The sequence below is a fragment of the Pan troglodytes genome, chromosome 16, assembly GCF_028858775.2.
Source record: "Pan troglodytes isolate AG18354 chromosome 16, NHGRI_mPanTro3-v2.0_pri, whole genome shotgun sequence".
Classification (NCBI taxonomy): Eukaryota; Metazoa; Chordata; class Mammalia; order Primates; family Hominidae; genus Pan; species Pan troglodytes.
In genome coordinates, this window is record NC_072414.2 from 10,906,915 (window position 1) to 10,925,123 (window position 18,209).

General features: G+C 42.8%; 1 protein-coding gene across 15 annotated transcripts in view; it reads right to left on the reverse strand.

Moving 5' to 3' along the window:
- Window positions 1-18,209, reverse strand: part of LOC112205572 (serine/threonine-protein kinase Nek4-like) — a 497,070-nt gene that overhangs the window by 260,689 nt on the left and 218,172 nt on the right. For 11 of the 15 annotated variants that reach the window (XR_010151571.1, XR_010151570.1, XR_010151572.1 and 8 more), the window contains one exon: window positions 11,373-11,510. The gene's annotated coding sequence lies outside the window, so the exon portion shown is untranslated. Of the gene's footprint in view, window positions 1-5,172; window positions 5,589-11,372; window positions 11,511-18,209 lie in introns of those variants that run through there. The other 4 variants (XM_063794595.1, XM_063794592.1, XM_063794594.1 and 1 more) reach the window with 1 other exon arrangement.

Below are 18,209 nucleotides of genomic sequence, written 5' to 3' on the forward strand. Positions count from 1 at the left end.
GCTGGAGAGGATGTGGAGAAATAGGAACATTTTACACTGTTGGTGGGACTGTAAACTAGTTCAACCATTGTGGAAGACAGTATGGTGATTCCTCAGGGATCTAGAACTAGAAATACCATTTGACCCAGCCATCCCATTACTGGGTATATACCCAAAGGATTATAAATCATGCAGCCATAAAGACACATGAACCTGTATGTCTATTGCAGCACTCTTCAAAATAGCAAAGACTGGGAACCAACCCAAATGTCCATCAATGATAGACTGGATTAAGAAAATGTGACACATATACACCATGGAATATTATGCAGCCATAAAAAAGGATGAGTTCATGTCCTTTGTAGGGACATGGATGAAGCTGGAAACCATCATTCTCAGCAAACTATCGCAAGAACAAAAAGCCAAACATCACATGTTCTCACTCATAGGTTGGAAGTGAACAGTGAGAACACTTGGTCACAGGAAGGGGAACATCATACACCGGGGCCTGTGGTGGAGTGGGGATGGGGGGAGTGGGGAGGGAAAGCATTAGGAGATATACCCAATGTAAAAGACGAGTTAATGGGTGCAGCACACCAACATGGCACAAGTATACATATGTAACGAACCTGCACATTGTGCACATGTACCCTAGAACTTAAAGTATAATAAAAATAAAAAATAAAAAAGAAAGAAAGAAATTCTGATGAGTCTTGTTTGTCAGAGGAAGTGGCCTCCCGCACACATCCCCATGGCAGTGGCCTTCCCTCCAACATTGTATGTACAGGCCCTTTCACCTCTGTCTGGGGAAATTAACTCTGCATTGCATGAGGAAAAAGTAATGAGCTTCCCTGAAGCAGTTGCCAAGGAATACAATGTTGCTTCTCTTCAGGCCCTACTCCAGCACATTTTTTGCTTCCAGACCTATAAGACTCAAGTCCTAGCAGGCCATAAAGGTAATATATGATGCATGACCCATGAGAAGGTGCACCACACTCAAACAAACTACTTGAGTTTTCTAATTTACATAAGCAGAATCTGGGAACATTTGTGGAAATGGATTTTTAGGGTCAGTGTTGAATACAGTAAGAAATTCTTCTTCAAAGGTTTAGCCTTCTTAAATTTCCTTGTCCTTTTTTCCCTGCTTTCAAAGCCAGACTTCCTTACCCTCTGTGTTCCCCCTGCCCTGGTAAACAACTTTCCTGCTGGTCCTTATCTATAGGGCCCACATTCCACATCTGCTACCCACTCTGTGAATTACCCCTCCCATTGCAACAGCTAAACAGCTACGTTCGCCGAAACTGATCTTCCCACCTTCCTACTGGTATAACTGCATTCCTGCACTTTTCAAGTTAGCCAATTGGGTTTAGCTTACATTGTGCGGTCCAACTCCAGCCAATGGAGGCAGGACACAGTAAACAGGGATGAGCTGCATTAGAGATAATAAAAACCTCTGCTTTCCTCTGTTTGTGTGTGCTCTCACGGTGACCAGACCTACGAGGGGCACCCTCCTGCAGGAGTAAATTTGCCTTGCTGACAAAATTTATATGCAAGTGGCGCTATTTTCTTTTATTTTGAGGCACTGAAAAATCTCCTTCTAACAGTCAGGATAATGGTGGAGGGAACATAAAGTTGGACGAGGACAAGTTTATCGATATGAGCTCACTAAGCAAATATTCTGCCTCAAATGTCACAGCTTGGGGATTTAGGAATGGTGTTAGCAGTTTGTTGCAACGTTTGGCTGAATTCTAGTTCTAAGAGTGGTTTACCATGAACAAGTTGGAGATGCTCTATCTCTCTTTGTTTACCTTTGAGGAAGGAATTTAGAAACTCGGGGACAGTGAAATGCTAGAGTGGATTTGTCACTGACCCACACAGAGAAGGTCCAGAAGACATAATTTTTAATGATACTTTGAGAAATAGATTAGTGTGGGAAGCCCCAGTGTGTCTTAAGAACTCTGTGATCTCTCTTCCCTGTAGGCCAGATCTTATAATGGAAACCACAGACCATCACTTAAAATATTTAAGTGCAATGGAAATGTTGGATCTCAGGGGGCCTTGGGGCCAAGTGACAGCAATCAACCTTCAAAGGCTAGTGGGCATTATTATGTAAATGAGCAGCAAAGGCAAAGCAACAATCAGATTGTTCTGACTCCTATGTATCTGTAATGTTTGCTAGTTAGCCATGGTGTTCTTAAAAAGTAAATAGATAGAAAGCTTTCTAAAGGCTTACTTGGTCTGAAGAAGCAGAAAAAATTCAGCTCAAGTAAACAAAAGTCTAACTGGAATCATAAAAAAGCACAGAATCATAGCCCCACATTCAATTCTCACACTTCAGCCAGTTTACAGTCCCAGAACTCCTTGTAAGAAACAGCAGCCAGGTCTCCTCAAAGAAGGATGCAGGTACACTACCTACATTTTATACTGTTAATCATTCTTCTATCCTTCCTTGAAGAGATCTATTATACAAGTTTGTACCATAGTCTATCCACAAAAAAAGGGAAGAGGCAAAAAAAGTGAAGACAGTTGTTTCCATGTGAATGTTCACCAATGTGTTATCTCAGCAGAGGATGTCTGCAATAATCAAGTGGATGGGATAATGCATTCTGAGATACTTGTTATCCTCTTTCTCCAGCCACACTTGTCATTGCACCACAGGCTAATGAACAAAGTGACCATGGTGTCAGGGATGAACATCATGCATGCTCACACCAACAGGACTTTCACTCACCAAGGCCAACCTGGCTGTGGCTCCCTCTGAGTGGTCCATCTGCCAGCTGCACAGACCAACACTGAGTCTCTGATATGACACCATTTCTCAGGGTGATCAGCAAACTACCAGTTTTTGGATGATTATGTTGGGTATCTTTCATCAAGAAAGGGGCAGTGTTTTGCCCTTACTGGAATAGACATTTACTCTAGATGTGGATTTTACTTCCTTGAACACAAGATTTCTGCCAAAACGATAGTTTGTGGACTAACAGTATGCTTTACTCATCATCATTGTATTCCACACAACATTGGCTCTAAGGAACTCAAATCACAGCCAAAGTATTGCAGCAGTGGGCTTATGGTCATGAAGCTCACTGGTCTTACTGTGTTCCCCGTAATCCTGAAGGAACTAGCTTGATAAATGGTGGAATAGCCTTTGGGACTCACAGTTGCAGCACCTTCTAGGTAACAATACTTTTCAGGGATGGGGCAAGGTTCTCTAGAATCCTGTATATGCCCTGAATCAGCAACCATTATATAATACTCTTTCTCCCCAAACCAGAATTACAGATATAGAAATCCAGGGACAAAAATGAGAATGGCACCACTCATATTACTCTTAATGTCTCCCTAGTGAAATATTTACTTTCTGCTCCTGGAACAATATGCTCTGCTGGCCTAGAGGTCTTAATTCTAGAGAAAGGAATGTTGCCACTAAAGACACACCAATTAGTTCATTGAACTGAATGTTAAGACTGCCATTCAGCCACACTGGGCTCCTCATGTTATGAAATAACAGGTGAAGAAGTGAGTTGTAGTGTTTGTTGGGGTAACTGATCCAGACTACTAGGGGAAAATTGAACTAGTACTCCACAATGAAGGTATGGAAGAATATGTCCAGAATACAGGAGATCTCCTGGCACCTGCTGTGGCTGGAATATTTGTCTTTCACCAGACTCATTTTAGAAGTTAATCCCCAGTGTGGCAGTAACAAGTGGTGAGACCTTTAAGAGGTGATTGGATGGATAATGAGTGTTCTGCTTTCCTAAGTGGATCGTCTGTTAGACTAGGCAGATGGACAAACATGAGCAGAAAAGGCGGCCCTGAGAAGCGCAGTCCTGGCAAAGGAAGCCCTCGAAACTTCACTCCACTAGCAACCAGTGCCCACTGTCAATCAGAAGAAAACAACAGCCACTTCTGGACTTCTGGTTAGGCTTATCTGGCCCTAAACTGGGACTTACCTGCACCTAATGGGAGGTAACTTCAGTAGGGACTTTCCCCAGTAGCAAGCATGTGCACTTCCCTCTTGGCTCCCCCTAAAAGTGGCCTTTTGCTCATTATAATAGTAAAAAATACACCCCTAACTGGAGATTTAAGATGCTAATATGACATGCGATGCATGTACGAGCATGTATGGCCACAAGGCATGTGCACCCAGGAGACCACCCAAAACATGCTTGCTAGTAACAGTCCTTTATACACCTTTCATGAATAGTCATGTAAGACTCCCCATAAAGCAGCTTCCCCAGTGCTAATATTCGCTGTCTCCTTTTTCTAGCAGCCTGTCCTGACTCACCTTTCAGAGTGTACTGCCGCTTTAAATACACCTTGTTACTTTTTTTTTTTTTTTTTTTTTTGATACAGAGTCTCGCTCTGTCGCCCAGGCTGGAGTGCAGCTGCAGGATCTTGGCTCACTGCAACCTCCGCCTCCTGCTTTCAGGTGATTTTCCTGCCTCAGCCTCCTGAGTAGCTGGGACTACAGGTACACGCCACCATGCCTGGCTGATTTTTGTATTTTTAGTAGAGACAGGGTTTCACCATGTTGGCCAGGATGGTCTCGATTTCCTGACCTCATGATCCACCTGCCTTGGTCTCCCAAAGTGTTGGTATTACAGGTGTGAGCCACCACGCCCGGCCAAATCTTGTTACTTCTTACCTCTCTTGCCTTAATTTTTTTTCTGTAAAAAGACAGGAAGTGAGGACCCCACACTTCCCAGTAACACATCTATTTATGGATTAATATGTTAATGGATTAATGAGTTATCAGGTCAGGGCAACTGGTGGCTTTATAAGAGGAAAAGAGATCGGTCCTACCATGCTCAGCCCCGAGCCAGGTGACACCTGCATGATATGACCTCAGGACTCTTTAGGGAGTCCTCACTACCAAGAAGCTTTCACCAAATGTGGCCCCGCATTTGGTGACTTATGAAGACTTATTAGCCTTCATAACTGTAAGAAATACATTTCCTGCTTTCATAAATTACCCAGATTTTTTTGTATTCTATTACATGTAACAGAAAAGAGACTAATACAGAAAATGGGTAATGGGCAGAGGCTGGAAGACTTTGGAGAAGCAGGCTAGATAAAGCCTACATTATTGTCAGGCTTAGATACAAGAAGACTAGGAAAAGTTTGGGAGTCCTTATAAATTGGTCAAGTGGTTGTGACAAGACTGCTGTTGACGAAAAAAGTCAAACTCTGTGAAATATTTAGAGAGATTTATTCTGACCAAAATATGAGTGACCATGGCCCATGACACAGCCCTCAGGAGGTCCTGAGAACATGTGCCCAAGGTGGTTGGGGTGCAGCTTCGTTTTATACATTTTAGGGAAGCATGAGACAGCAATCAAATATGTTTAGTCCTCACTGCTGATAGAAATACTGACATAAGGGCCATTCTGACAAAATGTCAGATGGAACTAAGAAACAACATATTAGTAACTGGAGTAAAGGCCATCCCTGTTTTGATTGGGTAAAGAACGGCTGACCTGTATCCATGACCAAGGGCTTTGTGAGAGGCCTAACTACTTGATGAACTAGGGAATCTGGAAGAAGAAGTTTCTAAGCAGCAAAGTGTTCAGTCCATCGTGTGTTTACTTCCAAATGCTTCATGTGAACTGACAGAGAAAAGAAAAAAGACAAGAAAACAATTAAAAAATGTTGTAGCCTGCCCATGTGGTAGAGAATAAAAGAGCATTTCCAGGAGAAAAACCCAAGTGTGTGGCAGAGCCACAGCTTGCCAGAGATTAGCGTGGCTAAACGGGAGCCAGGTGTTAATAGTCAAGACAACGGGAAGGAGGCCCCACAGCATTTCACTCCTTTTCAGGCTGCCCTCCCATCACAGGCCCAGGGGTTCTGGAGGACAGGATGGTTTCTGTGGACAAATGAAGGCACTGCCCTGTGCCAAGTCAGGATGCTGCTCCCTGCATTCCAGATGTTTTGGGTAAAGTAGCCTCAGGTGGGGCTTGTGCCCCAGCTCTTGGATGTAAAAGTCCTAAACCTTGGAGATGTCCCTGTGGTGCTAATTCTGTAGGCTTACAGAAAGCAAGAGCTTTGAAGACTTGGTAGCCTCCACAATTTTCTTTCGATTTCTTTGCAAGCCTGGGAACTGAGGCTGAGACTTGTCACAGGGCAGAGCCACTGCAGAAACCCCCTAATAGAGCAATGCCAAGTGCCAACGTGGGCCTGGAGCTGCTACAGAGAGTTCCCATCAGGGAAATCCCTAGTGAAGCCATGGAAATGAGGTCACCACAGACATTCCTCACTAAGTTAATGATTAGTGGACTAGAGGAAGTAGTACCACTACCAGGACCCCAGAATTGTGAAGTCACCTACACTATGTAATGCCTGTCTGGGAAACCTTTAAGTACAATCAGTAAAAACAGCTGAATGAACTGCACCAAGAAAATCCATAAAGGTGATGCTGCCTGAGACATTGTGGGGTCCAACCTCCACTCCAGTATATTCAGGAGGTAGAACATTAAGTCACCCATTTGGAGATTAGTTTTCAGTTAAGGAAATGATATGGGTGCTGTACTAGTCTATTCTCATGCTGCTAATAAACACATACCTGAGACTGGGTGATTTATAAAGGAAAGAGGTTTAATTGACTCACAGTTCAGCATGGCTGGGGAGGCCTCAGGAAACTTACAATCATGGAAGAAGGGGAAGCAAACACGTCCTTCCTCACATGGTGGCAGGAAAAAGAAGTACTGAGCAAAAGGGGGGAAAGCCCCTTTTAAAACCACCAAATCTCATGGGAACTCACTCACTATCACAAGAAGAGTAGCATTGGGTTAAGTGACATCATGATTCAATTACCTCCCACCAGGTCTCTCCCATGACAGTGGGGATTATGGGAACTACAATTCAAGATGACATTTGGGTGGGGACAAAGCCAAACCATATCTTTCCAGCCTTGGCCCCTCCCAAATTTCATGTCCTCATATTTCAAAACACAATCATGCCTTTTGAACAGTCCCCGAAAGTCTTAGCTCATTCCAGGATTAACCCAAAAGTCCAAGTCCAAAGTCTCATCTGAGACAAGGCAAGTCCCTTCCACCTATGAGCCTGTAAAATCAAAAGCAAGTTAGTCACTTCCTAGATACAATGAGGGTACAGGCATTGGATAAATACACCTGTTCCAAGTGGGAGAAATTGGCCAAAATGAAGGTGCTACTGGCCCCATGCAAGTTAAAATCCAAGAAGGCAGCCATTAAACTTTAAAGTTCCAAAATGATCTCCTTTGACTCCATGTCTTACATCCAGCTCATGCTGATGCAAGAGGTGGGCTCCAATGGCATTGGGCAGCTCTGCCCCTGTGGCTTTGCAGGGAACAGCCCCCCTCCCAGCTGCTTTCACAGCTGGCATTGAGTGTCTGGCTTTTCCAGGGACATGGTGCAAGCTGTCGGTGGATCTACCTTTCTAGAGTCTGGAGGATGTTGGCCCTCTTCTCACAGCTCCACTAGGCAGTGCCACAGTGGGTACTCTGTGTGGGGGCTCCAACCCCACATTTCCCTTCCTCAGTGCCTTAGGAGAGGTTCTCCACGAGGGCTCTGTCAAACTTCTACCTGGACACCCAGGCATTTCCATACATCCTCTGAAATCTAGGCAAAGGTTCCCAAACCTCAATTCTTGACTTCTGTGTGCCTGCAGGCGAACACCATGTGTAAATCACCAAGGCTTGGGGCTTGCACCCTCTGAACCAATGGCCTGAGCTGTACCTTGGCCCCTTTTAGCTTGAGCAGCTGGAGCCAAAGCAGATGGGATGCAGGGCACCATGTCCTGAGGCTGCACAGAGCAGGGGGGCCTGGGCCTAGTCCACAAAACATTTTTCCCTCTAGGCCTCCAGACCTGTGATGGGTGGGGCTGCCATAAAGTTCTCTAACATGCCCTAGAGACACTTCCCAATTGTCTTGGTGATTAACATTAGGCTCCTCATTACTGATGCAAATTTCTGCAGCTGGCTTGAATTTCTCCCAAGAAAATCAGCTTTTCTTTTATTTCCCATTGTCAGGCTGCAAATTTCCCAAACTTTTATGTTGTGTTTTCTCTTGAACGCTTTGCTGCTTATAAATTGCTTCTGCCAGATAGCCTAAATCATCTCTCTCAAGTTCAAAGTTCCACAGATCTCTAGGGCAGGAGCAAAATGCCACCAGTCTGTTTGCATAGCAAGAGTGTCCTTTACTTCAGTAACCAACAAGTTCCTTATCTCCATCTGAGACCACCTCAGCCTGGACTTCATTGTTTGTATCACTAACATCATTTTGGTCAAAGGCATTCAACAAGTCTCCAGAAAGCTCCAAACTTTCCCACATTTTCCTGTCTTCTTCTAAGCCCTCCAAACTGTTTCAACCTCTGCCTGTTATCCAGTTGCTAAGTCGCTTCCATATTTTGGGGTATCTTTATAGCAGTACCCCATTCTTGGTACCAATTTACTGTATTAGTCCAATCTCACACTGCTAATAAAGACATACTTGAGACTGGGTAACTTATAACAGAAAGCAGTTTAATTGACTTACTGTTCAGCATGGCTGGGGAGGCCTCAGGAAACTTACAATCATGGTGGAAGGGAAAGCAAACATGTTTTTCTTCACTTGGTAGCAGGAAGGAGAAGTGCCAAAAAAATGGGGAGAAAGCCCCTTATAAAACCATCAGATCTCATGAGAAATCACTCACTATCATGAGAACAGCAGCATGGAGGTAACTGCCTCCATTATTCAATTACCTCCCACTGGGGCCTTCCTGCAGCATGTGGGAATTATGGGAACTACAATTCAAGATGACTTGGGTGGGGACACAGCCAAACAATATCAGGTGCCAAGTGGAAAAGTGATGGGCTTGGGATGGTTAATTTTATGTATCACATTGACTGGATTAATGAATACCAAGAGAACTGGTAAAACATTACTTCTGAGTCTGTGAGTGAGGAGTTTGGTGTGTGTGTCATTTGACTGAGGGGTAAAGATCCACCACCAAGAAAAACAAGCACCATCCAATCTCCTTGAGGCTAAATACAACCAAAAAGGCAAAATTTTTTTCCTGTCTCTCTCTCCTGGAGGAGGGATATTTCTTTTCCTGTCCTTGGACAACAGAAATCAAAGATGTCTGCCCTTGAAACTCAGGGCTTACTCAGATTTTTAGGCTTTTGGCCTTAAATTGAGAATTACCTCAAGGGCTTCCATGGTTCTGAAGATGTGATGTTGGACTGGGCCACATTACCAGCATCTTAGGGTCCTAAGCTTACAGATGACCTGCCTTGGGACTTTTCAGCCTCTATAATCACATGAGCCCATGCCTAATAAATTGCCTCTAATCTATCTATCTATCTATCTATCTATCTATCTATCTATCTCCATCATCTATTGGTTTTGTATCTCTGAAAAACACAGATTATACACCAATAAATGCTTCAGCCTGCTGGTCCATCATGCATTTTTCTCTCTCTTTGCTCCCCTTGACCCCTGCTGTTTGGGAGTGTTTGTTTCAGAGAGTTCTCCCCTTCCCATTGGCCCTCCAAAGAATGCTGCCCTCTTCTCTCCAGGATCTGTTAGTCATAAACTGAGGGATATTTCATGCCTTTTGTTGTGTTGTCTCTTAGGTGTCTCACTTGACCAACATACTTGGACCTCACGTTTTTGTCCCACTCAGTACTCTTAAAGAATGTCTACCTTGGTAGGGATAAACTGAACATGGGTCAGAAAGGAGCCATAAGGATGTATTCCAATATAAATGGGTATTCTGTGAGAGAGAAACCTGGTTACAGGTCAGACAATTAGACATTAGGCCATCCACCAGCATAAATAAGCATCCCATGAAAAGCATACTGTGAAAATTCAGTACTAAACCCTCGAGTCCTGTTGGGCAGGGCTACAGTTTATAGCCATGATGCAGAGAGAAACCTCAAAAGCAAACAAGAAATGACAGAAATAAAACAAATATGGTGAGATAATTAGTCTATAGTTCAAGTTATACATTGAGGAGGAAGATAGACATGGCACTGAGTTACATGAAAGTTTGTATTGCAGTAGTAGCTTTCTAAAAACAGAAAAATCTGTAGCAGGAGAATTCCAGTCCTAATCAAATAAATATGAACAATGATACCTAAAAATTACTTAAAATTACCTAAAAAATACTTAAAAATATTTGAGTCCAACTCAAATATTTATTTATTTGAGACAGGGTGATGCCATTTTGCCCAGGCTGCAGTGCAGTGGCTATTCACAGGTGCAACCATAGCAAACTATGACCTCAAACAGCTGGTCTCAAGTGATCCCTCTGCCTCATGCTTCCTAGCAGCTGGGACCGCAGACACATGCTACCACGCCTGGCCAGATCCTATTCTTAAATCCAGAAAAGTTGCATAACTATAAATTTTTCTTTCTCAGTTGTCTTTATGATCATATAGATGATAATCATACAAACCACTTTATAAGTAGTCAAGGCAAATGTAGATGCATTATGGTATTCATAAAATATTCTGCTCTGGGCCAGGCGCAGTGGCTCACGCCTGTAATCCCAGCACCTTGGGAGGCCGAGGCAGGTGGATCACGAGGTCAGGAGATTGAGACCAGCCTGGCTAACACGGTGAAATCCCACCTGTACTAAAAAATACAAAAAATTAGCCAGGCATGGTGGCAGGCGCCTGTAGTCCAGCTACTTGGGAGGCTGAGGCAGGCGAATGGCGTGAACTCAGGAGGTGGAGCTTGCAGTGAGCCGAGATCATGCCACTGCACTCCAGCCTGGGTGACAGAGTGAGACTCTGTCTCAAAAAAAAAAAAAAAAAAAAAAATTTTCTGCTCTGCCCACTTGTTACTCTGGCAAACTCTAGTTTCAGATAATTGAGAAAATAAATGGGCTTTGGTACTCCTTAAATAATAGAGTAAATGAAAAATAAATTCATATAATTCATAATTTATAATGTTTACTATATTTGCACCCAGAGGTTAAGGTTCCAGGAAGAGTCAATTAAGTTTAGACCAAGTTATGATGTCAGATACTCGAATTATGTCTCTACTCTTTAATTTTGAAATAAATTTATATTTACAGAAAGTTAAAAAATATTATATAGGATTTCAACTACCCTACAACTTCCTTTAATGTTGACAACTTATATAACCATAGATAGAATATGTATAAAAACATGGAAATTGATAAAGGTATAAAACTACTAACTAAAGTACAGACTTTATTCATATTTTACCAGGTTTTCTACTGATGTCATTTTTAAATTTTTGGATTCACTCCAGGATAACACATTACACTTACTGTCAGATGCATTACTTATTTGTTGCACCATAGCCAGTTGCCACATAACTCAGAGGCTAAAAAAACCGCACATACATATTACTCACAGTTTCTCTGGGTCAGAAATCCAGATGTAGATGTTGCTGAGGACTCACCTGAAGGATCGGCTGGGGAGGGATCATCTTCCAAGCTTATAGTGGTTGTTAGGAGTCAATTGTTGCCCAGGTAGAGAAGACCTCAGTGGTAACTTTCTCTTGACCCATTAAAAACTTAATAATGATCCTTCATTAATTCTTCATAAAAGAAAATAAAAACAACAGAGGAGAGATTACTGCCTAATGCATTCTATGAGGCAGATTACTCTGATATTACAACTAGACAGAGATATTTTAAGAAAGGAAAATTGTAGGCTGGGCATGGTGGCTCACATCTGTAATCCCAATACTTTGGGAGGCTGACGTGGGTGGATCATCTGAGGTCAAGAATTTGGGACCGGCCTGGCCAATATGGTGAAACCCTATCTCTACTGAAAATACAAATATTAGCTGAGTGTGGTGGCAGGTTCCTGTAATCCCAGCTACTCAGGAGGCTGAAGCAAAAGAATTGCTTGAATCCAGAAGGCGGATTGTGCAGTGAGCCAAGACTATGCCACTGCACTCCATCCATCCCGGGCAACAGAGAGAGACTCCATCTCAAAAATAAATAAATAAATAAATAAGAAGAAGAAGAAAGGAAAATTATAGACCAATATGTCTTATGAATACTGAGGCAATAATCCTCAAAGAAATAACCAAATAATTCAGGTTCCTAAAACACGTTTATACACTCTGACTAAGGGTACTTATGTCAGGATTGTAAGTTTGATAAAATATATAAAAACAATTAATGTAATACATTTTATTAATAGATGGAAAAACAAAAGCCTCATGATGACCTCCAAGGATATGTAACAAGCATTTGAAAAATCCCAAACCTACTCATGGTAAAAACATGAAAAAATTATGCAGGAAAGGGAATGTTCTTTACTTGAAAACAGACATCCATGAAAAGCTCACATAACAACACATGGTATCAAGAAAGTCTCAGTAATTTTTCCAAGATTAAAAACTCAAAAAGGTTATCCACTACCACCATTCTATTATAAATTGTAATTGAGGATATAGTCAATAAGTTACGCTAGAAAACTAAATATAACACTATCAGAATTAAATGAATCAGGCTGGGTGCGGTTGCTCGCGCCTGTAATCCCAGCACTTTGGGAAGCCAAGGCAGGTGGATCACCTGAGGTTGGAAGTTCCAGACCAGACTGGCATGGTGAAATCCCGTCTCTACTAAAAGAATACAAAAGTTAGCCAGGCATGGTAGCGGGCGCCTACAACCCCAGCTACTCGGGAGGCTGAGGCAGGAAAATCACTTGAACCTAGGAGGTGGAGGTTGCAGTGAGCCGAGATCGTGCCACTGCACTCCAGCCTGGGCAACAGAGCAAAACTCCATATCAAAAACTAAATAAAAGAAATCAAACTGTCTCTATGTGCCAGTAAAATGATCTAGTATATACAAAATCCTAAGGAATCCACTAATATAAGATTAGAACATAAAATTCAGTAATGTTGTAGCATACAAGGTCAATAAAAAACAAATGCATTCTATTATACTGCAAATCAGCTGAAAAATGAACCTCAAAAAACAATTCCACTTAATATAGCTGGGAACCCTGTACAAGGCAACTGTACACTGGGCCTCATTCCTGGCCCCCAGTGATTTCTGAGGAAGGGGTGAGTTGAACAGGCAAGGAGTCATCTACTCTTACTATGGCCATCTGGAATCCTGGCAGCAACCCATGACCACCACGGACACTTGAGCTTGCAGGAAGAGCTGTTTAGAGAGGTAATAAGGGTAGGACTCCAGCCTGTGTAGAGCCCAGAGGGTTTGTTGCTGGAATGTCTGTAGCCGAGCACAAGCAGGGATGCCCATTACCCAAGGCTCACCGTGCTCCCCCAGGAGACTTCAGTCTTAGGTCAACTGTTGGACTTGAACACAGCAGGGTGATCTTGCCTGTGAGATGGGGCTATTCCAATCTCAGTGACCCCTATCTGCTGGTTTCTCCTAGAGCCCCAGCTTGGCTGCACTCGCTTGTAGTGCAGCCTCACATGCCTAACTAAGCTGCCTCCCAGGGGCCCACATCATACCTGCTTCACTGCAGCCTGTGCTAGACTGTCAGGGAGCTCCAGCAGAGTGGTCCCTGTTGACATACACCCAGTCCACCCACACCCAAGGCTGACTACAGCCTCCCCCATGCCACTTTACTGGCATGCACTTGCCCACAGTCACCTTGCTACCACTTTGCCAGCACACGTGTGCATGTGGGCAGACCTCACCTTCTCTCCTCCACCTGCCCGTGTGTGCACATGCACCTCTCTGGGCCACTGCTGCTGGCATGAGTACACCCCCTGCCTCCCCTGACTGTGTCACCATTGCTGGTGTGAATGTACCCATGGGGGCCAGCAGTCCAGCAACCACCAGTGCCCTATCCCAGCTGAGGCATGTGCTCTTCAGTGTGCTGCCACTGCTGCTGACATGTGCAAATAAGCATGGATTCTACCATCGCCACCCTGATAGAGTGCTTTAGCCAGCACCACCCATTGGAGTGTTCTGGCCAGTCGTTCGTAAATATCTTGCCCTTCCAGTGCAGCAGGTTCCTAACTTTGACAGGACAGAGAACAAAGCTGGAGGCTGGATATCAGCCTCACAGAGTTAGAGCACACATCCCAGGAGTACTGAACTCAGCCTAAAATCTTCCAGAAATAAAGCCAATTGACTTACCCCACCATATACCACAATCAAATCCCCAGGGGCATCAAAGAAGATAAAAGCAAAATAACTCATCCAAAGGACAATAATTACAAAGACTGAAGGAACATCAGCCCACTTCCCAAATAATGGTTCTTAACCAGGTTGAAATGGCTGAAATGACAGAAATAGAATTCAGAACATGGATAGGAACAAAGATAATCAATATTCAGAAGAAAGTCAAAACCCAATCCAAGGTTTCTAAGGTATAAAATAAAATGATACAAAAGATAAAAGACAAAATTGGCATTTTAAGACATAACAAAACTCATTTGATAGAGCTGAAAAAAATCACTTCAAGAATTTCAGAATATAATGGTCACTATTAACAGGAGAATCAACCAAGCCTAGAAAAGAATCTCAGAGGCTGGGCGTGGTGGCTCATGCCTGTAATCCCAGCACTTTGGGAGGCCAAGGTGGGTGTATCACGAGGCCAGGAGATCGAGACCATCCTGACTAACACAGTGAAACCCTGTCTCTGCTAAAAATACAAAAAATTAGCCAGGCATGGTGGTGGGTGCCTGTAGTGCCAGCTACTCAGGAGGTTGAGGCAGGAGAATGGTGTGAACCTGGGAGGCAGAGCTTGCAGTGAGCCGAGATCACATCACTGCCCTCCAGCCTGGGTGACAGAGTGAAACTCCGTCTCAAAAAATAAAAATAAATAATCTCAGAGCTCAAAGACTGGTTCTCTGAAATACCTCAGATGAAAATTTTTAAAAAGGTGAAAGAATAATATACAAAACCTCCAAGAAATATGAGATTATGTATAGAGACCAAATTATGGCTTATTGGTGTCCCTGAAAGAGAAGGAGTGAAAGAATGCCACTTGGAAAACATTCTAGGACATTATGCAAGAAACTTTTCCCACACTCGTTAGAGAGACCAACATTCAAATTCAGGAAATTCAGAGAAATTCTGTCAGATACTACACAAGACGACCATCCCTAAGACACTTAGTCAACAGATTCTCCAAAGTTGAAATGAAAGAAACAATGTTAAAGGCAACTAGAGAGAAGGTGTAGGTTACCCACAAAAGGGAACATTATCACACTAACAGTGGACCTTTCAGCAGAAACCTTACAAGCCTGAAGAGACTGCAGGAAGTGGGGGTGAGGGGGTGGGGCAGGATGTATATTTAGCATTCTTAAAGAAAAGAATTTCAACCAGGAATTTCACATCCGATCAAAGTAAGCTTCATAAGTGAAGGAGAAATGAGATTATTTTCAGACAAGCAAATGCTAAGGTAATTCATTACCACCAGACCTGCCTTACAAGAGACCCGATGGGAGTGCTAAATATGGCAAGGCCATTACCAGTCACTACAGAAACACACTTAAGTACATAAAGCATTAACACTATAAAGTAACCATACAAAAAAGTCTGCATAATAACCAGGTAACACAATCACAGGATTAAATCTATACATATCAATATTAATCTTGAATGTGAACAGGCTAAATTCCCTAATTAAAAAGTACAGAGTGGCAGGTTCAGTACAGAAGCAAGACTCAACTGTATGCTGGCTTCAAGAGACCCACTTCATATGTACTGACACTCAGGCTCAAAGTAAAGGGATGAAGAAAAATCTACCAAGCAAATGGAAAATAGAAAAAAGCAGAGGTTACTATTCTAATTTCAGGCAAAAAAAAAAGACTAAAAAAATAAAGATAAAAAGACAAAGAAAGGGTAAAGGGTTCCATTTAACAAGAAGATCTAACTATGACAAATATATATGCACCTAACACTGAAGCACGCAGATTCATAAAATGAGTTCTTAGAGACCTAGAAGACACTTTGATAATCACAAAATAATAGCCACAGACTTCCAAACCCCACTGACAGTATTAGACAGACCATCAACTTGGAAAACTGATGAAGATATTTATGACCTGAATGAAGTTGACACTTAACCAAATAGATCTAATGAACATCTAAGGAACACTTCACCCCAAAACAACAGAATATACATTCTTCTGAACACATGGCACATACCCTAAAATTGAACATACACTCAGTGATAAAACAATCCTCAGCAAATTAAAAAAACTGAAATTATACAAACCACATTCTCAGAATAGAAACCAATACCAAGAAAATTACTCAAAACCATACAGTTACATGGAAATTAAGCAACCTTCTTCTGAATGATTTTTGGTTAAATAAAGAAATTAAGGAAGAAATCAAGAAATTATTTGAAACTAATGACAGCAAATATACAACATACCAGAATCTCTGGGACACAGATAAAGCAGCATGAAGGGATAAGTTTATAACATTAAACACCCACATCAAAAAGTTAGAAATATCTCAAGTTAACAATCTAATATCACTCTTAGAGGGACTAGAGAAACAAGGACAACCAACCCCACAGCTGGGACAAGACAAAAAATAACCAAAATCACAGCTGAACTGAAGGAAGTTGGGATGTGGAAAACCATATGAAAAACCACACAAATTTAGAAGTTGTTTCATGGAAAGAGTAAACAAGATTGTGATATAGTTTGGATCTGTAACCTCGCAAAATGTCATGTTGAATTGTAATCCCCAGTGATGGAGATGGGAAATGGCTGGAGGTGATTAGATCATGGAGGTGGTTTCTCATGAATGGTTTAGCATCATCCCCTTGGTGCTGTTCTTGTGATAGTGAGTTATCACGAGATATGGAGCATCTCCCCTTCTCTATCCCTTGGTCCTTCTCTGACCATGTATGATGCCTGTTCCTCCTTTGCCTTCTGCCATCATTGGAAGCTTCCTGAAGCCTCCCCAAAAGCAGAAGCCACAACTTGAACCATAAGCCAATTAAACCTCTCTTCTTTATAAATTACCCAGCCTCTTTATATCAATGTGAGAATGAACTAATATAAAAATTGTTACTGGGGAGTGGGACATTGCCATAAAAATACCTGAAAATATGGAAACAGCTTTGGAACTGGGTAATGGGCAAAGGTTGGAAGACTTTAGAGGACTCAGAAGAATACAGAAAAATAAGGGAAAATTGGAAACTTCTTAGAGACTTGAATGATTGTGACCCAAATGCTGATAGTCATACGAACAGAGATGGCCAGGCTAATGAGGTCTCAGGTGGAAATGAATAACTTATTGGGAACTGAAGCAAAAATCACTTTTGTTATGCCTCAGCAAAGAACCTGGCCACATTGTGTCCCAGCCCTAGGGATCTATGAAACTTTGAACTTAAGAATGACGATTTAGTGTATCTGGTGGAATACATTTCTAAGTAGCAAAGCATTCAACATGAGACCTGCCTGCTTCTAACAGCCTGTGCCTATGTGTGTGAGCAAAAAATGACCTAATGTTGGAATTTATATTTAAAGGGGAAGCAGAGTGTAAAAGTTTGGAAAATTTGCGGCCTACTCATATGGTAGAAAAGTAAAGCCCATTTTCAGGGGAGGAATTCAAGAAGGCTGCAGAAATTTACATAAGTAAAAAGGAGCTATGTGCTAATAGCCAAGACAATTGCAAGAAGGCCTTGAACACATTTTAGAGACCTTTGTGGCAGCCCCTCCCATCACAGGCTTGGATGCCTAGGAGGATAGAATGGTTTCATGGGCCACGTCCAAGGTCCTGCTGCCCTTTGCAACCTCTTGTTACTGCTCCCTGCATCCCAGCTGTTTCAGCTCTAGCCATGGTTTAAATGGGTCTAGGTCCAGTTCAGGCCACTGCTTCACAGGGTGTGAGCTATAAGCCTTGGTGGCTTCCACATGGTGCTAAGCCTGCAGGTACACAGAGTGCAAGAGCTGAGGCTTGGCAGCCTCCACCTAGGTTTCAGAGGATGTATGGAATGTATGGAAAAGTCTGGGTGTCCAGGCAGAAGATTACTGCAGGGGCAGAACCCTCATGGAGAACCACCACTAGGGGGGTGCAGACACAATATGTTGAGTTGGAGTCCACATGCAGAGTCCCTGCCTAGTGGAATCGTGAGAAGGGGGCCACAGTCCTCCCGAATCTGAAATGGTAGGCCCACTGAAGCTTGCACGTTGTGCCTGGAAAAGCCACAGGCACTCAACACCAGTCCACGAGAGCAGCCACAGGGGCTAAACCTTGCAAAGCCATAGGGGCATGGCTGTGAAAGGCCTTGGGAGTCCATCCCTTGTATCAGTGTGCCTTGGATATGGGACCTGGAG